The sequence below is a fragment of the Chenopodium quinoa genome, unplaced genomic scaffold, assembly GCF_001683475.1.
Source record: "Chenopodium quinoa cultivar QQ74 unplaced genomic scaffold, ASM168347v1, whole genome shotgun sequence".
NCBI classification, from domain to species: Eukaryota; Viridiplantae; Streptophyta; class Magnoliopsida; order Caryophyllales; family Amaranthaceae; genus Chenopodium; species Chenopodium quinoa.
Window position 1 is genome coordinate 894,085 of NW_018745540.1, and position 27,806 is coordinate 921,890.

Consider the following 27,806-nt stretch of genomic DNA (forward strand, 5'->3'; position numbering starts at 1 on the left):
AAAGCGTGCCTAGTACTAGGTTTTAGTAAACCTAGGGCTGACTGGGCTTTGCCTAGGATTTTGGGTCATATGAGGCCATTTTCCTAATGGACTATCCGTCTGCCACGTGTCGTGGCCTGATTGGTCTACCTTGAACCTCTCAAAAGGTGACACGTGGCGGCCTCTGATTGGTCCTCGTGGATGACACGTGGTAGGGCTTGAGTGATCCACGTGGCGGGAAAAATCCCCTAATCACTATTAATATACAATAACTACCAAATTCCCAAAAAAGTATTGACAACCCACAAAAATACAAAATCCTTTCCCCTCTTTTACTACTTATTCAATCCTCATCTAACAATTGTACTTGCACTTTTTTCAAGGGATCAATTTAATTCCAAGAACGAGTGAACAATATCATGTACTCGTTGATTCATTATTTAGTACTCCCTCCGTTTTTTAAGTGCCTCATACCCTTGGGCACATAGTTTTAGGCAAAATAATAAAATAATGATTACGAAGTATATGAGTGAGTATGAATAGGAATAAAAATTTGGAAAAAGTAAAAGAGAGAAATATGAATTGGACCTCTAGGAATAATGATAGTGAGGTTAAAGGAAGAAAGAGAAATAATATACTTTGTATAATGTGAGTGGGTATCCATTTTGGTAATGAGACACTTAAAAAAACGGTCGTTCTTAAAAGTGGGACACTTAAAAAAATAGAGATAGTACCTAGCACTCGGCTGGTTCGTACTGTTTCAATTTTTTTTTTTTTTTTTTTTTTGTAATTAAATTTTAGGCGACAAAACGTTATAAGGTCAATAAATTACTTAGTCAAAAGTATATAAGTATGTTTATGCCTTCGGTATATCGTTTTATTTCCTTATTACTCCCTCCGTCCCCGAAAGAACGACCCTTTTGGGTTGATTTCGCGGGTATTTAGAAAGTTAAATTGGAAGTATAAGTGTATGGGGAAGCTAAGAAAAGTACATTGAAAAGAGAATTTTATATTGGAATTGCAAAAAAGTAGAAAGAGAAAGTAATAAAAGTATATAGAAAAAGCAAAATTTGCATGGGGAAACTAATTTTGCACAAATATTATTGCAAATTAGTGGGTATTAAAATGCAAATGAGATCATTATTTTGGGACTAAAATTAGGCCAAAAGGGTCAAGCTTTTGGGGACGAATGGAGTAATATCTATCAATTAAAACGCTTTTGATTAATACTTGTGATCTGTAAATTGTAAATGCATTGATAATAAATAAATTAGTCACTATTGCGTAATGAATGTATATTTAAAGTTAGTTTCTTATTTTCATTCTTATTACTTCGTATATTTTTGAATTGGCGCCGATAAAAAAAAGTTATAAGGTGGGCAATCGAGTACATCCAGAGACCAGAATCCATGTGCAATGTTCTGACTTTTTTTTTTTTTGGTAATCAATGTTCCCCGTACGGACGTTACGTCATACTGTCATATCATAATAAATTATGGGGGCCGCGCCCCTGCCAGCCCCCATTGTAGCTCCGCCCCTGGTGGTACTCGTTTTGACACCTTGTTCATTTAAAAATCGGTAGTTTTTTGTTTTATTTTTTGGTTGTACATGTTCTTCCAACTTCCCCACAAAACTGTGATTTATTCATCCATATTTTAAACCCCTCAAATGGGAAACACAGTCTCACATAAATTATTTACAATTCTCTATCTTCTCCATATTTTAACCCCAATTTTGCATGCAGCTTCACCCAAAATCGTCAAATCTGTACCTGGATTTCCCGGCATTCTCCCATTTTATCTTGAAACTGGGTATTTCATTTGTTTTATTGGGTTTTTTTATAATTATTTTTGGCCTTATTTTGGTTAAATTGTGGGTTTATAATGAAAAGTGAAAAAATTGCAGATATGTTGGGGTGGGAGATAATGAAGAAGTTCAATTATTTTATTACTTCATAAAATCGGAGAGAGATTATGAAAGAGACCCACTTATGGTCTGGCTTACTGGAGGCCCTGGTTGTTCTGCTCTTTCTGGTCTTGTTCTTGAGATTGGTATGTTAGTTTCATTCCTCACCCACATACATTTTTGTAGAGGTGTATATTATTATATTATATTAATACTATATAGTTTTGTGAGTTGTCGAATGTAGGAGATAATACGTGTACAAATCAATTGGGTAAGCCATGATAGTTACTCCGTACCTCTTAAGTGGAAATATAACAAGATCTAAAACTCGCCTTACAAATAGCACCGGGAGAAAAGGGGTACCAGAGTCCTCAATAGTTGTCACACTCTCCTTGGTAGTTGTCACACTCCAAAACCCAGGGTCTAAGATGGTGACTCACTCTAGTGAAAGACCCTCTCATTTTTTGTGGAATATTTTTTCTGTGAAATTGTAGGCTATCTTGAAACAAAGGATGTGATATATATAATACTACCCGAGCCATGCTCGGTTTTTAAAATAATGGTATTTGAAATTAAATCTCTAGAAAAATATAACTAAAAAATTAATCAAAACAATAAATAATTAAGTTCCTAGTAAAATTAATAATTTTGCAACAAAAAAAAAAAAAAAATAAAAAAATAAAAAATAAAATAAAGTTTAGGAGGAAAAATTCCGTCAAAAAAGACTCTGTTTTAGTATAGGTATATAAATTGGGAGTCCTTATCACTTAAGATGTAGGCATAACCAACTCTCAATGGGATAATTTTATATTATTTATCTTACCAAAATATAGATACTATCACCTTAAGCGATAGAGATCAAGTAACAAATATTTGATATTGGATAGACTTTGGGGGCCACTTAAACTCTAACTTTGAATAATGTTAAATTGATTCTAATACGGAGTAATCTTACTTTTGGACCCTTCGCATATAATGTGGACATGTTAATAGGTAATTTACCTCTTGGGAACTTGGGACAATTAAAAATGGATATCCCTAAAAATTTGATGATTAAAAAATAATTCTAAGGTTGGATTATTATTCACAATTTTTGCAAATAACCTAAATATTGGGTATTATATTTTCTAGGAAATTTTGTCAAAAAACAACTTTTAAATCCTTATTTTTGTGAAATATCACCTTTTAAAAAAATATTGTCAATAACCACCCAGTTTAAAATTTTATTGTAATTCACCACCTATTGCAGGAAAATGAGCTTTGATTACTAATGATTCAATCGTCATTTGTACTGTTGGTGGTGAATTACAGCAAAAAAATCTAAATTGGGTGATTGGTTACAACATTTTTTTTGAAAGGTGGTTTTTTACAAAAAAAAATAAGAATTTAAAAGGTGACTTCCGACGGTTCCCTAAATTTTTCCTTGAAAGAAATGAATTCTAGACTTTGATCGAGCTTATAATAAGTTCAAACTGCCCTTTTTCAAGTAACGAGTGGGCCTTAAACAATTTAGATTAACTACACGTATATCAAAAATGAATTGGAAAATCCGGGTTAGCATTATTGTTGCACATTAGAAAATGGTTACTAAATAAATTACTTGTACTTATGGAGAGATTTAATAATCTTCTTAAGTTCTTATTGCCAATTGAGTTTATGATAGATTTTTTAGGTTTGTGAGGAGTTCAACTCTCTTGACAGATGATAATTTAGACATATTTCCTCTGTGCGTTCTTTTGGACAATGATCTCTCTCTCTCTCCCCCTCTCTTAGTTTTAAAAGGTGCAAGGCACACCTAGGCTTAAATGTCCTAGAAGCCTAGGCACAAAGCAAAGGTGCGCACCTTTTGTAGGCAAGGCGCACTTTATTAATATAAATAAAAATATATTTATTTTTATCAAATTAGTCTAAAGAAGGAATTGTGAGAAAAGGTGAAAGCCTAAAAGGGCTATGTGATCAATAGCTAGGGTTCTTCAAATCGAATTGGGGACATGAGAATTCTCTCTCATTTAGAATTAAAATAAATCCGCCAGTCACAAAGTCTGTGGTCTGTTTTTTTTTTTTTTTACTATCTTAAACATTAGCTATTGATGCCTTACAACATAAGGCGCAAAGGCGGTAGAAGCCACCCGGAAAAAAAAGCATATAGGAGGCGCACGCCTTATGCAAGTCTTTGAGCCTCGCATAGCTAAGGCGTTGAACCTCACTATGCCTTGCGCCTAGGCACACTTTTTGAAACTAAATTATCTCTAGCCTCATCACATGCATTTGTCTTTTATTTATTTATTTTTTTCTCTCTAAAATTATCTCTTGTTCTAAAATACCTTGCATTTCCCCATAATGCTATTTTGTCAACGAAGCAAGCCAATTAGTAATCTATTCTAAGATAAGTATGAGTTTGAGCTCAAGACGAGTTTAACCGAACTTTGTTTTTTCTTGATTTTTGGTTGTTTGATCTTAGCTCACAATTAGCACATGAAGGAGTTGTTCACCAGCATAAACAAGTTGAACGCATAGTTGTTTGAGTTAAGATCGTTTACTAAATGAGCTTGAAAATTTTGTCTGAGCTTTGACCGGGCTTGTTCACGAGTTGTTCACGAACATTGACATCTCTAAACATCAATACATTTTTTTGTTTATCTGGTTGTTGAGCCTTTTGGTTTTGATGGACAAATTGACAAACTCGACTAATGAATGTTTTGAGTCTTTGGTGAATAAAGGATTCAAGCAAAGTTCGTTCCGGAGTAGGAACTTGGATGCGGAGTAGCATTCTTTAAAAAGCCTCGTGCAAATCTCACGTTCTAGTTTTAATTGTGAGCACTCAATAATATAAAGTCGGAAAGGAACTCAATGACTTATGTTAAAGACTACTGGAATAAAAGTTAGTTTTAAAAGATAATTTCTTAAAGAAAAGATAATTTGTAAAAGTTTTAATAAAGATAATTATCGAAGATAATTATCTAGTTGTTTTAATAAATAATAAATTTATCTTTTCAAATAAAATCTTTTTAAACAAACTTTTGATAATCTTTTAAATAAATATTTGATAAAGTTAGCAAGTGGTTTTTCTGTGAGAAAATCTTTTATACGGCTAATGGTTATCAAGTTGTTAGGATAGTGGTTTAATTAGATAAGGCTAGGAAACCTCTTCATGATCACAATCTGTCAAGATAACTCCACAAGTTGTTAGTGGGTTGTTGACATGTGGACGTGATTATGGTGGAGGTTAATGACTAAGCCTTCTCTATAAATACTCATGCAAACTATCTCAGCAAAACATAACTCTTGAGCATAAAAATTCCAGTAGCCATCTAATAACATAAAGAGAGTTATTTTCCTTCATATATTCTTGAGTGCAATAGGTATTTGTAATCACAGATTGTATTCAAGTACTTAGGGGTTGGGATTGTGAGTTTGTAAAGTGAGGTCAAGGAAGCTTCGTTGCTGAAGTCTTCTGTGAGAGTTGGGAACAAGTTCCTAATTTGTGGAACTTGTTAACGGGTTTGAATCTTCACTTGTAAAGAGTTTGATTACTTAGTGGAAATTTAGAAAAGCCTATATCTTCTCTCGTCACTATTTCATTTAGTTAAATTCCGCAAAAAGTTTTTAGATTTCACCTCAAATACAATTCACCCCCCCTCTTGTATTAGCCAGTTAGACTTTCAGTTGGTATCAGAGCGGGAACTCAGAACACGCAGGCAACCCTGTTGAGTAAGTTCCTGGAAAATGGCTTACACAGAGGAAAAGGAATTCGGGAGTACATCCATTCAAAGGCCTCCATACTTCAACGGCAAATTTTATCCTTATTGGAAGGATAAGATGGAAATCTTTATCCAAGCAGAGAATTATCAGGTATGGCGGATTATACAAGTAGGAGATTACGAAATTACGAAAACAAATGCTAATAATGAGGTAATCCCTAAACCTATGGATGAGTATGAAAAAACTGATTTTGAAAAACTTGAAATGAATGCTACTGCCAAAAAATTTTTAATTTGGGGACTTGGACCCGATGAACATACTCGTGTCAAAGGGTGCAAGTCCGCAAAGGAAATTTGGGATCTTCTGGAAGTTACACATGAAGGAACGTCAGATGTTAAACGTTCCAAAATAGACATTCTTTTGTCTCAGTATGAGCGCTTTGAAATGGGAAACAAAGAATCCATTAAAGACATGTTTACTCGATTTAAAAGTATTACTAACGAACTAACGTGTCTTGGCAAGATAATTCCTATAGATGAGCAGGTCAGAAAAGTCTTAAGAAGTCTTCCAGACAATGACAGATGGAGAGCAAAGGTCGCAGCGGTGCAAGAATCAAAAGACTTCACCAAGTTCAATCTGGAACAGCTTGCGGGTTCCCTCATTACTCACGAGATCCAGTCGAACAATCGGACTCAGGAGACTGTCAAAAGTCAAGGGCTAGCATTAAGAGCTAATGAAGAATCCGAAGAGAAGTCTGACATCGATGAAGAAGAAGCTGCAATGTTGGTGAGAAGGCTGAAAAAATTCTACCGTAACAACAAGTTTTTAGACAAGAAGAAAGGATACAGTAAAAGAAATCAGGAACCCAAAGCCAAGTCTTCTTGTCACAAATGTGGAAGCACCAACCACTTCATCAAAGAGTGTCCATTATGGGAATCTGAGAAAGGCAAGGGAAAAGAAACTGATCAAAGCAGAAATTCCAAGCCTAACTTTTCTAAAACAAATTTCAGGAAAGCAATGATTTCCACGTGGGGAGAATCGAGTTCCGAAGAAGAGGAACAGGAACACACAGACGATGAAGTAGCCAATCTCTGTCTAATGGCAAAGCATGATGATGAGGTAGTCATTCAACCTAGTTATTTGAAATCTCTCTCAAAGGATAAATTAATCTCTTTATTGTTAGAAACCTTAGATGAATATAAAGAATTATGTGCAAAACTAAGGCAAGCCGAAAAGGCAACTGGAATTTGTAGAGATCATGTTAAGTATCTGAATAGCTTAAGAAATGATGTTCAAGGCAGATTCTTTGAATTGTTAGATAAAAATATTATGCTAAAAGAATCCCTTGAAAGAGTCAAGAGTGAGAATATCATGCTGAATATTGAATTGACTCAATATAAAATGTTGTGTACTAACATTGATTCTTGCAGGTCTACTGAAGTTCCTTTAATCATGTTTAATAATGAACTAGAGCATGTTAAGAAAGAGATAAAGGAAACCAATGATAAAAATGAGAAACTAGAAAAGGACCTAGAAATTGCAAGAAAAAGTAAAAATACAGCAAGCACGGGTGTTCCCAAGTGGGTAAAGGAAGCTCAGACAAAAAGAACAGAAGGTCTAGGCTATGTTCATAAGAAGAAGTCCACTGGAAAGAAAAAGAAATATGTGAACTTACCTAGTGAGACCGTTTGTTCTTTTTGTGGTAAAAAGGAACATCGCAGTGAAGAATGTACTAAGAAAGCAAATCTGTACAATAAGAATGTGAACTATGTTTGGCAGAAGAAATCTGATTTAAATGTGTCAACACAGGAACCCATGAATGAAAGGGTTCCTGCTACTAACCCTTAATTTCTTTTGCAGGTCGCAGTGAGGGGGAACAACCAGTGGTACCTCGATAGCGGTTGTTCTAAGCACATGACAGGAGATGAATCCAGATTTCTCTCACTGACGGCCTATACAGGGGGAACAGTGACCTTTGGAGACAATAAGAAAGGCAACATTGTTGCTGTTGGCAAAGTAGGAAGGTCAAGTTCCCATGCAATTGACAATGTATTTTTAGTCGAGGGTTTGAAGCATAATCTACTCAGTATATCTCAGCTTTGTGATAAAGGAAACTCTGTAAGCTTTTCTTCTGAAAATTGCAAAATCATCAACAATAACACTGGAAAAATCGTTTTGGAAGGAACTCGTAAAGGGAACACGTATACCGTGGATCTTAACAAAGTTCCAAAATACAATCTATCCTGTTTAAGTGTTATTGAGGATGATCCACTTCTATGGCATAGACGTTTTGGACATGTTAGTCTTTCATTGCTTGACAAATTAAGGTCAAAGGACTTGGTAATCGGATTACCTTCTATCAAATTCCTAAATGACAAAATTTGTGAAGCTTGCATCAAAGGAAAGCATGTTCGATCATCATTTAAATCAAAGAAAATGGTAAGCACCACAAAACCATTGGAACTCATTCATATGGATTTGTGTGGCCCCGTTAGAATTCAAAGTAGAAGTGGAAAAATATATGTCTTAGTTCTTGTAGATGATTATTCTAGATTTACATGGGTCATATTCTTACATAGTAAAGATGAAACTTTTGATATGTTTATGACTTTCTTGAAAAAGGGCTTAATTAGGCTAGATTTTATTTCTACTGAATGACAAATTGCTGATATATTAACTAAGCCTTTAAGCAGAGACAAGGTTGAAAAGATGCGTGTGGAATTGGGGATGCTACGGCTCAAGTGACTTTTGTTTGGAACCCCTAAGGTAAAATCGGATGTAACTAACGATGCTATGCTCAATCTTGTGTGCATAACACAGCTGAAATTACCTAGGGGAAAGATTTGTGAAGTATTGAAAAGTCACGTATACATACTCTTAATATGTTAAAAATATTGAGCCATGTTGTTTCAAGTTCCCTTTTCATCATTCTTTACTCTCTGTATCATGATCACGTAAATTATCATCATAATTTACAATCAATTTGCTCTTATTTATCCTTTTCATTTTTTATTTATCTGTTTTTTTTTCTTCTTGTTATTTTCTTTCTTATCTTTTATTCCTATCTTATTTTTTTTATTCTTATCTTTTTCCTTCCTTATTTTTTCATGATGAATTTTTCTATTCCTCATAGAATTCAAAAATACAAAAAGATCTTATTTGCTACGTAAGATAAGAAGCATGTATATCAACTTCTTAACTTACGATTTTATTTTATCAACATTGAATTAGATGAGTGCAATTATTTCACCAAATTAAATCCTACTACCTCTAAAACTACCCCACTACCTCACAGTTTAAACCGTCACTTTTCTTTCTCACTCCTCCCCATTAAACTCTTTTTCTTCTTTTCACTCCACCTTCACCTATCAAATCAATTAAATTCCCCATACACTCCCATAACCGGCCTCACTCTCTCTCCTTCCTATTCACACTATTCATCTTCTCCTTCCCTTCATTTTACCTTCAACACCATGAAAACCAACCGAAACACCACCCCAAAAACCCGATCACCACCATTCAAACCCTCCTCAAACACGGGGTCTCCACAACCGGTGCCAATTGCGGTGGTGCATCCATCTGCTCAGCCAAAGAGGAAGGCTAAGGCTGTGAAGGGCGGCGACAGGAAACGGCGCGCAACCACCAAATTCCCATCATGGAATTACACTCTCGGATATCACATCAACTATGATTGGTGTGTGGCGAGTAAGTTCACTGAATTTACTTCTTTAATTGATTATCAAAAATGGACTCACTTGTTCCAGAATTGTTCTCATTACCCTGTTTATCCTAAATTTATTTATGAGTTCAAAAATACCTTTCAATGTGATAATGGTGTGTGCTCGGCCGTAGTTAATGATATTCCAATTTCGTTTGATGCCAATTATCTTGGAAATCTATTTCAAGTTCCTGTTAAAGGCTATTGTTCTTATTTAAAGCACAAACAATCTGTAAACATTGGCCATAATGATGAATGCAAAATCCTTCAATTTATTGGAGGAAATCCGAAAGTGAAAACTACTCACCATCATGCCCTAACACCCCTTCATAAGCTACTGTTTACCTTCACCTGGAAGGGTATAGTACCCCGTTTACAAAAACGGAGTACCGTATCACTCTTGGATGCCTCCCTCATATTCTGTCTTGCATGCAAAATACAGATTAATTTCCCTGCTCTAATGATTGAACACTTGAATTTTTATGCTCAAAAGACCACAATTCCATATGGCTCTTTCCTTACTGTGTTGTTCAAATCTTTTGGTATTGATGTTGAATGTGAATCCCCAACATATCTCAAACCCGATAATATCCTCTCTGAACAATCATTACTTAGACTGAGTCTTAGGCTTACAAATGGCAAAGTATGTTTTGTGCCTCGGAAAGGAGGGGAGAAAAAGAAAGGGAAAGGGAAAGAAGCTAAGGAAGAATGTGATGCAAGCAGTGACCAGGGTAGTGAGGAGGCTAGTGAGGGTGCTACCACCTCCAGTGATTCTGAGGGAGATAAGGAAGAAGAAAAAAGTTCTAACGGAGAGAAAAACAAAGAAAAAATACTTGAGGGAGATGTGCAAGGAGAAAAACAGGAAGATTCTGAGGGGGAACATATGGAAGTTTCTGAGGGGGAAGCTCGACAATCTGACTTACATGAGGGGCAGGGAACTGATCAAAGTGAGAGGGAACATACCACAGACTCTGAGAGCACAGCTGGACCACCTGTCATTCCTGTGTTTACAGGGGGCCTTAGAAGGAGTAAGAGGAATGTGGTCAAGCCTGCCCTTTCTACTACACACCCTGTGACTGTAGAAACCATCAGCTCCTCAGACAAATCTGATTCCACCTTCAACCCTACCCAAGTTCCCTCTTCCACTGAACCCTCTTCTATTCCTGTCTCACCTACTAGGCAGCCTTCTCATTCACCTTCTCCTCCTCCATTTCAGCCTACTGGCTTTGCTGCTTTCTCTGGAACTCGTGTGTTTGTTTATGATTTTCAACAGGTTAAAGCAGATATGGAGAAGTTGACTACTCTGGTGAGCAAGAAACTGGAGGAAATGGCCTCGGAATTGCTTTCTCTTAAAGGCCAGGTGCAGGCTCTGGCAGATTCTCAAGCAACCGGATTTGCAGGCGTAGAGGCAAAGCTTGCACAGGCTGAAGGCAAGTTTAGTGAAGGCAACAAGGAGATCTTGGAAACTATCAACAAAGTAGCCTTTGAGGAAGTCGAGGAAGACTCTATTGATCCCACAAATCCAACCCTTGATCCTACCAATGCAGCCTCTTAAATCCTTGATTGCACTTATTCTAATTTCATATGTTGAACAATTTTATTTTGGTCTTGTTTAATCTCTCTGAACTTTGGTTTGTACGCCTTTATCCTTTGCTACATTCTCTATGTTCCTCTTCTATTTCCTAAATCGGAACTTGGCTCGTATTTTTCATATGATTGTGTGTGGTTGCTGATGATTTAGTACCTAACTTATTTTTGCCTTGCATTATTTGAGCTCACTATTCCCTACGTAGTCTAGTGGGAGTATAGCAAAATGTTTTTTTTCAATCTTTTGATAATGCCAAAAGGGGGAAAAGACAAACTTCATGGCGGCTAAAGTGTTTACCAAGGAACTCACACATCGAAGGTACAAACTTTTGCCAAGTTCAGTTTTTAAAGTCTTTGTTAATTTTTCTTTTGCTCAGTTTTTTTTTTTTTAAAAAAAAAAAAAAAAAAAAAAAAAAAAAAAAAATACTTTTTAATATTTTTCTAAGTTCTTTAATTGTTTTTTTTGTTTTCATGCCTTACTCTAAATTTTTGTTGCATGCCTGGATGATTTTATTTACCTAAGTTTGTCAATGTTTGTCATCATCAAAAAGGGGGAATTTGTTGAGCCTTTTGGTTTTGATGGACAAATTGACAAACTCGACTAATGAATGTTTTGAGTCTTTGGTGAATAAAGGATTCAAGCAAAGTTCGTTCCGGAGTAGGAACTTGGATGCGGAGTAGCATTCTTTAAAAAGCCTCGTGCAAATCTCACGTTCTAGTTTTAATTGTGAGCACTCAATAATATAAAGTCGGAAAGGAACTCAATGACTTATGTTAAAGACTACTGGAATAAAAGTTAGTTTTAAAAGATAATTTCTTAAAGAAAAGATAATTTGTAAAAGTTTTAATAAAGATAATTATCGAAGATAATTATCTAGTTGTTTTAATAAATAATAAATTTATCTTTTCAAATAAAATCTTTTTAAACAAACTTTTGATAATCTTTTAAATAAATATTTGATAAAGTTAGCAAGTGGTTTTTCTGTGAGAAAATCTTTTATACGGCTAATGGTTATCAAGTTGTTAGGATAGTGGTTTAATTAGATAAGGCTAGGAAACCTCTTCATGATCACAATCTGTCAAGATAACTCCACAAGTTGTTAGTGGGTTGTTGACATGTGGACGTGATTATGGTGGAGGTTAATGACTAAGCCTTCTCTATAAATACTCATGCAAACTATCTCAGCAAAACATAACTCTTGAGCATAAAAATTCCAGTAGCCATCTAATAACATAAAGAGAGTTATTTTCCTTCATATATTCTTGAGTGCAATAGGTATTTGTAATCACAGATTGTATTCAAGTACTTAGGGGTTGGGATTGTGAGTTTGTAAAGTGAGGTCAAGGAAGCTTCGTTGCTGAAGTCTTCTGTGAGAGTTGGGAACAAGTTCCTAATTTGTGGAACTTGTTAACGGGTTTGAATCTTCACTTGTAAAGAGTTTGATTACTTAGTGGAAATTTAGAAAAGCCTATATCTTCTCTCGTCACTATTTCATTTAGTTAAATTCCGCAAAAAGTTTTTAGATTTCACCTCAAATACAATTCACCCCCCCTCTTGTATTAGCCAGTTAGACTTTCACTGGTAGAATAACACATTGGATTAATTTAAATTAACATTTGTGTATTTGCTAGCAAGCTTATTTTGCATCTTCATCATAATCCACGAACAATAGACTAGGAATCAAACACCCAAATGGTTGCAATGACTTAAAATAAATTAATTTATTTCACAAGATTGAAAAATCATGAAAATACCCTTCAATATCATTGCATATTCACTTTGAGTGAAAATTTCCTCTCCTCCCTTTGTTGTTGTAGATCTATAGCTCATTTTAAGTAGTGCGGAATATTGTGGGAGTTTGGGAGAAAATTCAACCTTAAAAAAAAGGTTAGAATAGATAAGGTCACTAATCACTATACTATGAAGATAAGGTCCTTAGGTTGCATTAGTATATAATAATGTGGATGTGTTATCGTTTTTTAGAGTTTATAGCTGTTATATATAGTTATTACAAACTTTTAATTCTATTATACTACACATTTTATTTAATGTTTTTGATGTATTTTACTTTATGCTTAAATTATGTAATGAAAATCGTAGTCTCTCTGCAGGTCCTCTGAATTTCAATACTTCAGCATGCAATTGGCACTCAGAAGAACCAACATTTCAGTTAAATCCATCTTCTTGGACACAGGTACAAAAATTTATCTTGTTAATTTATCTTTATCAAAAAATAGCTTTTATAAATAAATTTGATTCAGATATCCGTAGCTCCATTTGTAAAAGCAAGACAGTAGCATGAGAACCTTGAGATTACAATTGGCAGATATATGAATTGTGACTATACTAAGACGGATCTATTGTGTTTGATCTTCAGATAGCTAATGTTATATTTCTGGATTCACCTGTTGGCACGGGATTCTCCTATGCAACAAATCCAGAAGGTTACTACAGTGATGATATTACAGCATCAAGGCATATTTATCAATTCTTGAGGAAGGTAAGGGGCGACTGCTTATTTGTCGAAAGCCTTTCATCATGAAAACTTCTTTCTGTCATTTATGGACTAAACTTCGGGTAAACTTTAAATTGCATTCCTAAGCTTGTGAACATTATTGTATCTAACATGTGGCAAACTATTGCTATGTGTTATTTGCTCCAAAAGTCCAACAGCCTCACACTAATAATGCCCACTACAAATTTCTTAAAATTAATTATTTGTTTCCTTAATTTTCTGGATCTATTATTTTGGCTACCTTTCTTCTCTCTATTCACAAGAGAAAATTTAATTTTACTGCATAACAGGAAACTCTCCCAAGTGAAAAAACTGGATATTAGTTAATATATATAAGAGTGATAGGACACAATTACAGAGTATAAAAAGATAGACTAGCAACAAAAAGACAAAGAGCGACCCCACATCACATCCTTTGCTCTTTCGCATCAACAATTACCATATTTATCAAAGCAGAACTTCACAAAGCTGCTTTGTAGTCTACCAGTATCAGGATAAAAAGATACAAAAATTGAAATCAAAATTTTGGATTTGGCTCTATTTTAAAAGATACACTATTGACATGTTTCTATTTTTTTTTCTTTAGAAGAGTGAAGTTCTTGAGAGAATATGAGAATATTTACCGTGCCTTTCTCATTGATTAAACGCAATTATATTTACAAAGTATTCTAGGTTAAACTAGGAAGATATACACAAAATAATATACGAAATATTATTTACATAAATAGATTATTTGCATAGGTCTGGTTTCTCTTTGAACATGTCAATAGAACTTCTAGGGTCACCATGATGATATAGTGCAGCCTTGCATATTCCTTGAGAAAAACACCACAGGATAAACAAAATCATCAAATGCTTGTGCTATTTGCAGCCTACACATAATTGGATAATTTTTTATGCAATACGAACCACATAGTTTTATAACCTCTACCTTCCATGACATTTCTGATGATTTATCATCATATTATTCACATATATGTTATGCATTCTTGATTGGAAACCCCTCTATATTGAACCTAGAACATGCCATATGTTAATACAAAATATTTGTGGTTGCGAACACTTCTCTAATAAGCTTAAGCAGTAGTGGAGCGTTAATGAGGGGAAAAAATTTCATGATCATGCAACAATTTAAATCATGCTAACCTAGCTCACACAGAGTCACATCAGTGTCCACGGTGTTATGTTTTGACATAATTCTAGATTTCTAGTACATGTCCCAATTGAGAAGCCGTGATGTGATGATATATTTTTGGGTTTTTCAGTTTTTCTTTTTCCCATTCATATATTTCTTTTGACGGATGATTGTTCAATATCTCAGTTTTGGCATATCGTCAGAAAATATAATTATGGACACTAGACTTGTGATATTTGCATGCAGCTTAAGTTTTTTTAGTATTGCACTAGATCATGAAAGCCTCAAAGTCTATAAAGTATTCATCTCATAATATGTGCACTCATGCAGGGCCGTCCCAATTACTATAGAGGCCTTGTGTAATTCAGATAAGTTTAGGCCCTTATTTTAAAAAGAAATGTATAATAATCTTTCATTTATTTTAGTAAGTGCTCCGCTATGATTTGTCAAACCATAGCATAAATTAAATCACCGCATTTGCCACTGAGCCACAACATTTATATTGTATATTTACTACCATAATTTCTAATATTGTAAGAATTTGAGGCCCCAAGCCCTGTGTGATTGCGCAGGCCGCACGCGCTAAAGGTCGGCCTGCACTCATGCGTGCCTGCTTCTAACGTAATTAGATCTTATTGAACTTCAATTGTTTGTTTCACATGTACCTTTAAAAGTGTTACTTCCTCCATCTCTTTTCTATGGTTACATTTTGACTTTGATAGTCGACGTTTAAAAACTTTGACTATAATACTCCGTTTCATAATAATCGTAACACTAGGTTTGGCACATAGTTTTATGAAAAATATAGGGTGGGGGGCAAAAGAAGAATTTAATAATGTAAAGTATAGTTGATAGGGATATATTTAATTGTTAATAAGAGACAGAAATAATAAATAAAAGTAGTGTAAGTAGGGTTGGTAAGAGAGAGAAATAATAAAATAATAGAGGGTACTTACCAAATAAGGAAGTGTTGCAATCATTATGAAACGGATGTAAAAGGAAAATATTGCGATTATTATGAAACGAATAGAGTATTATAAAAATCAAAACTATATCGTGTCGGATGTTTTTGGATTTTCATGCAAGTAGTATCAATTTTTTAGTATTTTAACTCAAATTATGTATGAATATATATGTGGTCAAAGATGTACATTGGAGACCGTGAAAATTAAAGTGTAACCATAGAAAAGAGACGGATGGAGTAGTTGGTAATCTTTCACATCTAAATTATTGCACTTACTTTGAGATTTTGCAAATCTATTATTACTTCTCAATTTTAATTTTTATCATATCTTATATTTCCTCCGTTCTTTTTTAATTAACATGTTTCATTTGTCACGTTTGCCAAACGCACAAGTTTAACAATTAATATCTCTAATTAATATGTAAAAGTTTTAAAAAGTTGATATTATGAAAATATACATTGACATAATCTTTCAACTCTTACACCACTATGTTTACCATAACTATACATCACAAAATCTTGGTTAAGTAAAATTTGTTATCAGTGTCAAAATAAAGTAAAATTTGTTATCAGTGTCAAAAGTCAAAATACATAAACTAAAACGGAATGGATGAAGTATGATAGTGGAGGAGTATTATGTTCACTTTGTAATTAAAAAAACTCCTTCGATTAGTTTCAATGATCAAACGAAGCAAGTTTGGTGGAGATAGTGGCAAGTCAACGTGTGGCTTAGAGGTTACAAGTTTAAGTCTCACCGTCTATTTGCTTTTAGGAGTAGGGATTTCCTTACCTTTCCTTGTAATTTCCTTACCGTCTTAGTGAATTGACTTATATGTAAGAGGTGCTAGTAAAATAGGCTCCTCCTTGTAATAAATCAAAGATTTCCATCCCGTGATAATGCATTTTTTGCTTATGAGTAAATCTTAGTTATTCATTTTAATTTCCCATTCTTTTAAACATGGATCGTTGTTAATTCTAAATTTTAATTCCTATATTATTTGTCTGTCTTGGTTTGCTATAGAATTAGCTGTACTAAAGCCCCTCTTTCTAATTCTTTTCCTACTTGCTTCATCCTAACGATAGATAAGATCTATTGTAAATCTTTCATTAGGGGTCTAACTCAAATTTAATGTGTAGTCATAAGTCTTACAACCAACCCTCTTTTTTTCTTTCTTTTTTTTTTTCCTTGTTTTTTTGGAAAGAAAAATCTGATGTTATTTCTTTTTGGTTGCATATAGTGGCTTATGGACCATGATGGATTTCAGAACAATCCTCTTTTCATTTCTGGGGATTCCTACAGTGGCAAGATTGTTCCGATTGTTGTCCAAGAGATTTCTAATGGTAATTTTACATCAATGATGGCGTGATTTTCATCCAATATAACTGTGAAAGGGAAAAAACCTCAATTTTTGGGATAAAATGACATTCGCCTAGCATTGGCAAAGAAGTGGTTCTCTACCTTGACTTATTCCTGCCTCCCTGAAAAATGTGGACTTTATGGCATGTTGGCATTGTCCATGGGGCTTTTGGGTTGAGGGGGAAATCCGTAGTCGTTAATATTACAATTGGTTTTTTTTTACCTGGCATAATCATCTTGTTTTACTTTCCCTTGTGAATTAAAATATTCCCTTTCCATAGTTTAGGCAAAGAATGTGAATCAATTGCCAAGGATATAATTAAGAATCAATCATCATGAGATGACCTCGTTGTTTAAAGAAGTAGACTGTTTGAAGACATTTCTTACAGATAAATCATTTGGTTAGAAGGTGAAAATTCCTGCAATTGTATACTCTTGCTCTTGATTGACATGCCACAACATCTACATGCCCTATTAGTTCATCAGTGCGTAGAAGCTGCTTTTAAAGGAAACTTTCTCTTTATTTCTTGCATACATGTGCTAAGTTTTCTTTTTGCAACAACTAGTTTAAGTCCCATGTCATGCACGTTTTTACTAAATTTTACAGTGAATTATATTACAACAATTATATACCAAAAACGTAAATAAAATAGCTAGAATTTCAATTTAAACTCATGCCAAAGACATCAAGATTATTGATGCAAAATACTTAACAAATCAAATAAAATGAAAGAAGTTTATGCACTATGAGGTTTTATACTACCCCTAATAAAAAAATGTAAATTTTAGATTAGTACCCGTATAATACACACATGCATGGATATACCCTTCGTCCCTAATTTGTTAACATACTTTGTTTGACAAAATGTTGTATGCAAATTTATTTGATCTTTTTTTTACTTTGTGATAATTAATAACCATTTTTTTATTCAAAATTATTGAGTTTTCAGAGATTTTTACATAATATATGAGTAGTATATATAAATTTTTATTTATATAATAAATTTTGTTTAATTAATTTTTTATAAGTTATTATTGCAAACATTATTATGTTGAAGTAGAGAAGGAAAAATTGTATTATTTCCGGCAAATAATATATTGATTAGTTAAGATTGTGTACGTATTGTATTATTATAATTTTCTTATTTGAAAATATTTTTGCACAAAATTTTGACACATGATATTATTAATATGAAAAATAGAAAATTAAAGAATATACATTTATATATGTTATTAAAATATTTTCTTCTCTAATTGAAATAAACTATATTGCCAAAATAATAAAGTTGGAGGGGAAAAAAAAAGAATGATTATAAATAGTCTTTGGCCAAAAATACTACTCTAATTATATAATACCTTAAATATGGAAAGAAAATATTATTGTTATTTAGGTTTGACCAAAAGAAAAATTAAGAAAAAAAAGAAAAAAAAAAAGGCGGGACAATATTTAATCAGGAGATGACTCGTGTCATTCCTGATTCGCCTTTAATACATAGTTATAGATTACCTTTTTGCAACAATTACTTTTTCATGCATTGATTATTGTTATTATTACTGCTATTGCTATTCTTAGTGTTGTTATTGCTATTGCTAAATATATCATTTTCTAAAAATTGATTTAATTGAGGGATTATCATATAATGTATATTTCACATTGAAAACTTTTCATGATTTTACTAATAGGTGACTGATATGTCAATGTTCAAAGGTGTGCATGAGAAATCGTGAAAAGAAAATGTTGCCGTATAAATAACAGAATAATTATCCGTAGCTTGGTACTCTAAATAAGAGATTATCTTGGGTCAAACAAAAGTTGGAATATTTTGTTTATGATTTTTTTGAAGATTGCTTTAAATATGCAACAAAATTGAGTTAAAACAAATAATAACTTTTAATAAACCTAAGGAAGAAAGGGGAAAAAAAAAAAATCATTGTGCACTCACCTTAGTTTTCCAAGACTCAAAGCACCACTTTTGAGGAATTATTGAAGAGTTTTCTGACTATCTTGAAAAGGACGATGCTCAATCGAGGTTGTTATACAAATCCTGTTGGTGGTGAATGAAATGAAGATTGTTGGCTGAGAAATTCATGGCATTTTTGTCCACTTTTTTTTTTTTTTTTTTTCTCTTTTAAATCTCAATCGCCTAAGAGCATCCACAATGGTTAGCTACATGTGTTTGTAGCTAGCAATTGCCACATCATTATTTTCTTAGTTAAAATAAGCTACAACATCTAAGGTAAAACCTTCACAATGGTTAGCTATTTATTTTTGTAATTGGGAATAATAATAATAAACCAAAAAAATAAATAAATAAATAAATAAATAAACATAAAACAAATACATACAAATATTAAACAAATCAATATAAGTGTATTGGGTGGAGCAAAACCTAGTAGGAGCTACAAGGTTTGGCCTTAGCTACAACCTTTGTAGCTCCACAATGGTGAGCATAATTGCAAGCAAGTTCTTTTATACTACCAGTTAAATTATTATCTTAATCATTTACAATTAGTAGTTTTCTAATGTAAGCTACTAGAAATTCATGGCGTTTTGTGAACCTTTAATATATATATATATATATATATATATATATATATATAAACCTGCTCTCCTTTTGCTCCTTTGTTTTGCATTGTGCACAATTAAAGTTATTATCTTTATTATCTAACCGTCATTTGTTAACTTATTGTGAAATTTGTGACATACAGGGAACAAAGCTGGAGTTCATCCTCTTCTGAACCTTCAGGTGCGTTGGTAATGAGTATCTCTATATAATCACATGATTTATTTTTACTGTTTCTACTGTTTTTTCTTACAGATGTTCTGTTTAATGCAAGTAAGCTCTTATTAGTATACTTTAGGGACATACATTAAACCAAGGGCATAAGACTAAGGGAGGCGTCATATTTCATGGAAACCCCTGAATATGAACAATTTTGAAAAACATCCATAAGTGATTTTTTCTACTATCATCACCTAATAACACGTTATGTCTAAAATTAATCGAAACACTTTAAACACTTTAAACAGCTTACTAACAGGGACATAAGAGAAAGAAGCTCAAATTTTATCTTGAATCACCAGCTCATCAATGTATTTTTGAAAGTCAAGGTCCACGTTATGGGGTCTCACTGCGTGGATCTTGATACTTTCTATGCATAATTGCATACCCACCTTTGCCAAATTGCAACCATATTCGCCTTTCTCCCCACATGTTTTAGATCAGATATGATTAGGCTAGTAAGCAAATTGGCAACATCAGCAATAATCACTCCAAATTTGAGATTCTTCAGCCCGTTGAAGAAGGTCCCTGACTGCAGCAACATCCGTTTCCACCTCAAGATGGTGAAGTTGGAGGTCCTTTGCTAAGAGCAGCCCCTCCCTCATAGCCAGTAACTCTGTTTCATTTATAAACCACCCAACCACGATCCGTCATCCCTTCTAATGACCACACCTTCACTTGCCTTTCTTGGAGACAAGAGGCGTCATCATCGAGTTAGTAACCTCCTTGACGTGTCAAAGTTGGCTTCATATAGGGAATTAGCTTCAGTTTCCCCTTTGCATCTTCTTGACGGAGAAAGTAGCAAGCCAATCGCTTTTCAAATGATTAAAAGTAGTATGAAATTCCATTGCGAACTTAAAGACAACCCTATTTCTTGATTTTTCCAAATGTGCCACAAAGAGACATCAAAGACCATTTTCCACTTCATATCAAACTCAAGATTGTAAGAGATCCAACGTTGCCTAGGGAGATTGAAGGAGGTGAGATCAAATTTAGGAGGTGCAGTGAAGGTTTTGAATAAATGCGACCAAATGGCAAATGAATTTGGGCGGTCTCGTAAAGAGTTGAGAATGAGTTTCCTCCAAAGTGTTGCACTTATTACAAAGAGGACTAAGGTCAGAATTTTTCCATGTAGGTGAGAGCATTTTATACTTCAAAGGAGCATGGATATGCCACAATCGACATAAAAAAGGATTGATTATGACTAGACAATTTGATTGTAGGAAGTGATAGAAAATTCTCCCTCGGGATTATGGTTCCAAGGAAGAGTGCCCTCTTTATTGACTACCTTAGGGAGGGGGATGTAGATTATATGATGGGAAATATAATCAGATAAAAAATGTTGGATCTAAGAGAGGCTCCAATGAAATGATTTTGCTAACTCTCTAATGCGCTATTCTATCAAGAACAACAAGATCTGGAATTTTGTCAGTTGGACCATCTCAATCCCAATGGTGGTACCAAGTGATATATTATTACCATTTCCTAACCTAATCATGAACCCTTTTAAAGAATGTCCATGCCTTACAAAATGTCTTTCCAAATAAGAGATGGAGAGGGAGAAGGGATTGCATTCATGAAATTACCTTTGGAAAGACATCCCCAACCCAATGGTGGTACCAAAGTGATATCTCATTATCAACTGTCGAGGAGATAGAGCTAAGTTGGGGTTGTTCTCATCGGGCATAACTTCCATCTCCACATCATTGTCTATGGGTGCTGATTGATAATTCAAATGGATAATGGATCTTTCAAACTATCCTCTTCTTGAGGGAAGCAGAGCTCTCCATTCTAGAAATGGTGAGCTAACTAGGAACTTTAAACTTGATAAGGATAATTAGTTAATACTTGCGACTTTGTAAAACCAAAGGAGGAAAAATAATCCAGGACTTGCTCTCAAAATGAAAGCTCGTTGCTTTCTCTTTTTATAATTTTTGTTTCTGCTGTAAAACCAACCCATCAATTCCCATAAAATTCCACTTTTTTCAATTTTACTTTGTTGTTGTCTCTACCAAACAAACACTTAGTTTATCTATCTATTTTTTTTAAATCGTTTTTTTACAGAATTAACCCATAAGTTAACTTATTTGTATTAAAACTAGCTTTTGGGCCCGTTCTATGCACGGGATGTGTATAAGTTATTATTTGTGCTACAAAAATCATTTACGAAAATAACTTTTACAGTCTTGTAATATTAGGCATGCATGGTAGTTAAATAAAATCAAATAACTGAAGACCAAATTCTTGTTATAAATATACATTTTACATCAAATATGAAATATAAAAATCTATTTTTTAAAAGAGAACATTTAGTATCTTGAAAATATGCATGGTCTTATGTCATGCAAGCAATGCATAAAGTATGGGTTTTCTGAATATTCTTACACCCTTTCCTTTTCTTGCCATTCAACTTTTCTTTATTGAGTTTTAAATTATCTCCTTTCAATCACCAACTTCATCATAGCACAGATTTTGCACAACATTTTTAAAGATATTTTTATGTCAATTTTATTAGGGGAATTTAGATGATGTCAAAAATGTTTAACTAAATTAGAAAATTTTATTAGGAGCGAAAATATGGGTAGATGATAAAGGGTTAATGGATTAAATAACACATTCAATTAAATTAAATTTGAAAGATGGAGGGAGAAGAAGAAAAGATTAAGAAATTCAATATATTAAATTAAGGGTTTTTCTACATGGTAACCTCGTTTTTTTCACTTTTCTACGCTGTGACCTAACATATATGACTTTCTACGTTGTATCCCTAAAGTACGAAAAGTCACCACATTGTGACCTCGCCGTTAAACTGCAGTTAGTTGCTTCCGTTAACTGTTACTATTTCCGTTAGTGGGGCCCAACTACCGTCCAGCGTCCACCCCACTGCCACCCCCTTCGTCAGCCATCCCTCCCCCTCCATTTTCAACGACCCCACCCCCTCCCCTTCCCCATCCCCACCACCACCCAAACCCAAACCCTAGAACCACCATCCCACCAGACCCGAACCCCAAAACCACCCCACTATCCTCCCCCCTTCCCCCGCCCCGATTAACCACCAATACCCTAGACCCTCCCCCGAAAATCCAGCCAACCCCTCCCTCCCTCCCTCACGCGGCATCCCCCTTCCCTTGAAAACCCTTTCCCGTCCCGATCCCAGCCCCCTCCCCTTCTCCCGTCCCTTATCAGGCCACCAATTCTCTCCCGACGTCGATTCTGGTTGTGCCGACCTCCCCAACCAGTTTCATGGGGTCTGATTTGCTGGGCTTTTGATTTTTCAAAGGGGGTTTTGGGGTTGGCTATCTGGTTTGGTGGCGGTGGTTCCAAGGTCTGATTTGGGTGGCGGTGGTTCCTGGGTTGGCTGGGGTCTAGTTTGGTGGGGGTTTAGCTGCAGCGTCGGCACGGGGGAGGGGAAGAGGAAGGGGGTCTTGGCGGCGGCCGACGGATTCCTGGGACAATGGAGTTCGGCGGCCGGATTCTGGGAGGTCGGGTTCATGTTCAGTGGTGGTCGCGATTGTCCGGTGGTTATGGAGTGAAGAAGGGAAAGGGAAAGGGGAAATGAAAAAAAAAAAGTTTAATTTTTGGGTTTTAACGGAAGCAACTAACGGCAATTTAAAGGCAAGGTCACAATATAATGACTTTTCGTACTTTAAGGTTACCACGTAGAAAGTCATATATGTTAGGTCACAACGTAGAAAAGTGAAAAAAACGAGGTTACTATGTAGAATTTTCCTTGAATTAAAGAGGACGTTACAAATTTTTTAGAGCTATTGATACATAAATGGGGGAAAATGGAAAAGTTGTACAATAACTAATGATATATAAAGAAGGCTAATAAAAGAAAAGGATTATAAAGAAATTTAAAAGAAAAAGACACGTGGCAAAATATTATAATGAAATATAGAAAGAAAGGAGGACATATGGCAAATGGGGTTTGACTTATAAAGAAGGCCAATAAAATAAAAATATTATAAAGAAATGTAAAAGAAAAAGACATGTGGCAAAATATTATAATGAAATGTAGAAAAAAAGGACGTGGCAAATTGGGTTTATGTATTTAAATACTAAGTATAGATAGTTCATGAGTGTTATTATTCACTAATAGAATCCGGTTAAATTGCGATCGTTTTTCTACGACCGTCGAGAAAACGGTCGCAAAATATGAAATTTGCGACCGATTTTTTCGCGGTCGCAATATTATGACTGTTTTGAAAACGGTCACAGATTTGCAACTGTTTTACGACCGTTTTTAGCCTATTAAATGGCCGCAAGGATGTTTGAACAATTAAAAATAATTCTAAATTAAAATAACTCTTTTGTGACCGTCAAAAATAGTCATAAATAGCGACCACTTTTAGCGGTCGCAAAAGGGATTTTTATTTTAAAAAAAGAATACGGTATAAAAGGATCCCATTCTCCAAACCCTAAGTTTCTCCTCCCTCACGCTGCTCACCATCCTCTTTCTTTTCTCTCTCCTCCTCTTTCAAAAGTGTGCGAAAAACTTTTGATTTCTAATCAATTAAACGATCTATTCATCTTCATGTACTACAATGAATCACCTCTAATTGTATCTCTTATCCCGAAACTTGCTTGCAATTTGTAGAAGTTACAACTTATTGGCTTGACCAATGGAATTGAAATGGGAATATAGGTTGGGCAAATTAATTTGCTTGACAAAAAGTAGATTGACAAATGTGACTCATTTAATTAGTAAGTTATTGGCTAACTTTGGTGTATAAACTTGCGAGAATAGGGAGTAGTTTGAAATTATACATTTGGCCAAAATTTGATTAATATGATTGAATCAATCTCAGGATCTCCCAAAGCCTACAATATCTCACTTTGTAGTTTTATTTAAATAATTTAAAAGGTGAAAAAATTGCTAAATACGAGCGCATAAATGCTTTAATTTTGTTCTTGCATGTTGTTTTTGCTTTAATTTTAGTATGGTATCTCAGTAATTATAAATTTGATTTTTCATTATTGCTCGTTGATTTCATACTAATACTCCATATGTTCTTTAATGTTTGTCTCATTTGGATTATTGAGAACATTGTCATATGGCGGATTCAAGAATTTGTCTCTATGGGTTTGAAATCTTCAAACATATGTTCAGTGAAATAAAATATCATAACTCAAAATAAATTTAAAAAATGATAATTTTGGTGTGCACAATACATGTCAATTTGAGGTTTTGGAGGTTCATTTTGACGCGATTTATAAATTAGATTTGAATTTGGATAGGAGTAAGTGGATGATTTGTATAAATTGACATACAATTCATTCCAAAAGTAATTTAAACTTTTCATCTCTAAAGTGTATAAAAGCCAAAATATATTCATATTGACATTTATTATTAAATAAATAATTAAAAATTAAAGGATTATTACTACCCCTGGATTCGAACCCATAACCTTCATTAAAATCACAAGGCTTCCACCACTAGATTGCTGAGCTAATAGTGAAAACGCATGCATTTTATATATTTATTAGTTACTTTTGCTACAAAAAGGAAAACAAATGAGTGCGCTTCCCCTAGGGTTCGAACCCTTGAATTTTGTCTAAAATATAAGCACTCAACCGCTGGAGCGTAGACATGCATTGTTTTATATTTATTCCTTGTTTAATACCTAAACAAAACCTACCGATTTTTCCGGATCCAGTATGAACTCATACCGATCTTGATAGAATCATCTCGATTAATAGTGTCCAAATATGTAATTTATTTTGGGTAATGCGTAGCTTGAGATGTTTTAATTACAATATTGTATTGAAATTGTGCAAAAATTATAAATAAATAAATAAAACAAAGGGAGTCATAGGAATTGTGTATAATAATTAGCCATAAATGTACATAGTGTGGAAAGTAAATCAACGACACTTTCTCCGTTTTTTTACTTGCAACATTACTCTTTTTCACGTTTGTCAATGCATAATCTCAAATATTTTTATCTTTATTTATACTTCATTCGTTTCATAATATATAGTTGGTACGGTAAAATTTGGGCACATGTCAATGTATGAGTTTGACCATTATTATATAAAATTTTACCTTAATAAATATTTTTAAAAAGTTAACATTATTAAACTTCACATATCATCTAAAAACATTTTTACATGATATTAATTCTTTTTCATACATTACACAAACTATAGCATATGAAAAGGAAAAAAAAAAAAAAAGTCAAAGTGTATCCTATATTCTGGAAAGAGTGTACATTTGTAAAGATTATAAAAATAAAATTTTAATCAAGTACACATTAATATGAATCTAGCTAAATCTGAATAGTGTATGCTGTTGAAATATTACAAGTAAAAAAATGGATGAAGTACGAAGTATAATAGTTGCATTTTAATTTAATTTGAATAATATTCCTTTTAGAAAAATTCATAGGGCTAAAAGTTTGTAATTAGCATAAAGTTGTCGATAATCTTATAGGAGATACTCTTTCTGTCCTCATAATTGACACAATCAAACTTGATATACATACCAATGCAATAGTTTGACATATATATATATATGTATGTGTATATATATATGAAACTTTGAATTGGTACCTATTATTTAAAAACATATTCCAAGATGTACGTTTTTAATACGTTATTAAAAAAATATGGTCAAAGTTACAATGTGAATAATGAAAAAAAAGTCAACATAACAATTATTCTGGGACGGAAACCTTAAAATTTTGTATAACTATTTTAAGTTCTTATAAATAATGGTAGAGATTTCAAACGATAACATTTTTCTCACTCTAGGTTTCAAACATCAAGGCATTTTAGTGTTTTCAATCAATATATCAAGCACCAATTAGTTAAGTAATCCAAACGTTGCTAGGCTTCGGATACGAATAAGTTCACTTAATGTTATCGAAATTTATATATCTTTATATGAGAATTAGCTTGTTGCAGGGATATATTCTTGGAAATCCACTTACAAGGATGAAGGATTTAAGTAGAATACAATATGATTATGCTCACCGTGTCTCTCTTATCTGATGACCTTTATGAGGTAATGCCTGACTTTAGCTATTGTAGATTTTTCTTTAGAAAAACAAAGGTAGATTTTGGATAATACTACCTCTACTGCTTCACTTTTACACTACTCACAATATCTTCTGAGTGTCAAATTTTTTTATTGTTTACTCATATGTTAGTTGCAGTTGAAAATAGTCCCTCCGTTTTTTTTCCTTATATCACTTGCTTTATTTGAAGTAGCGGATCCAGAAAAAATATTTAACGAGATCAATATACATTCGGTAAATTTTAATGAGGTCAGAAAGTACTTTTAATGGGAAAAAAAAAATCTTAATTTCTTTATTCCATGTTCAAATAGGGTCAAAGGACTCTACTCACTTGTATGGGCATTCGCCACTATATATTTCGATTCATTGTTGTTGTTGTTAAGGTATCACTTGCTTTATTTGACCCCCCCTTCTTTTTTGGTAAGTGTAACACTAAAGGATTTTGTTAATGAAATATAGTCAAACGGTACTTACAAACAATTCCTTGTAAAATAAGAATTTCAACACAAGTACAAATCACCTTAGAACTAGATACATTGCAGAGTCGATCAACAATCGCCTTAATAAAAAAACTTCATCCGAAGCAATACAATTTGTGAGTTAGCACTAATTCGGCTTGAGATCCACTGATGAATAGTTGCTTGAGTGAAAATACTCATATGGTCTTTTAGATACTTGTGGAGATTATGAAACCCTAAATCTTCAAATTTCGGCAAACCAAAAAAGAAATTAACCCTAATAGAATAATCACCATCTCAAATATAGGATCCATTTATTGAAATCTATTAAAAAGTTTTTTGGGGCTTACCACCGGTAAAACACCGGTGGAAGCCCCTACAAAGATTTACAAAAGAGACTAGAAGAAAAGAGATGAAAGAGAAAAAGAAAAAGGGAGAAGAGCGAAGGAAACCCTTAAAAAAAGCATAAAAAATCTAGCAATTGATGTTAGAAAAACCCTTCCAAGGGAAAAACCCTAGAGGGAACTAGAAAAACCATCCCAACGAGAAACCCTAGAGGGAACGTTAACACTTATTAAAACACGGAGGGAGTATATAAAGTATAGTTAGTAAGAGAGAGTAGTGTAAACAGGGTTGGTAGAAGAGTGATGATAAAATATCGGTAAAAGTGGTATAAGTGG

At 33.8% G+C, this 27,806-nt stretch overlaps 1 pseudogene; it reads left to right on the forward strand.

Annotated features, from left to right (window-relative positions):
- The first annotated feature begins 538 nt into the window (after positions 1–538).
- Positions 539–27,806, forward strand: part of LOC110716076 — a 56,504-nt pseudogene continuing 29,236 nt past the window's right edge.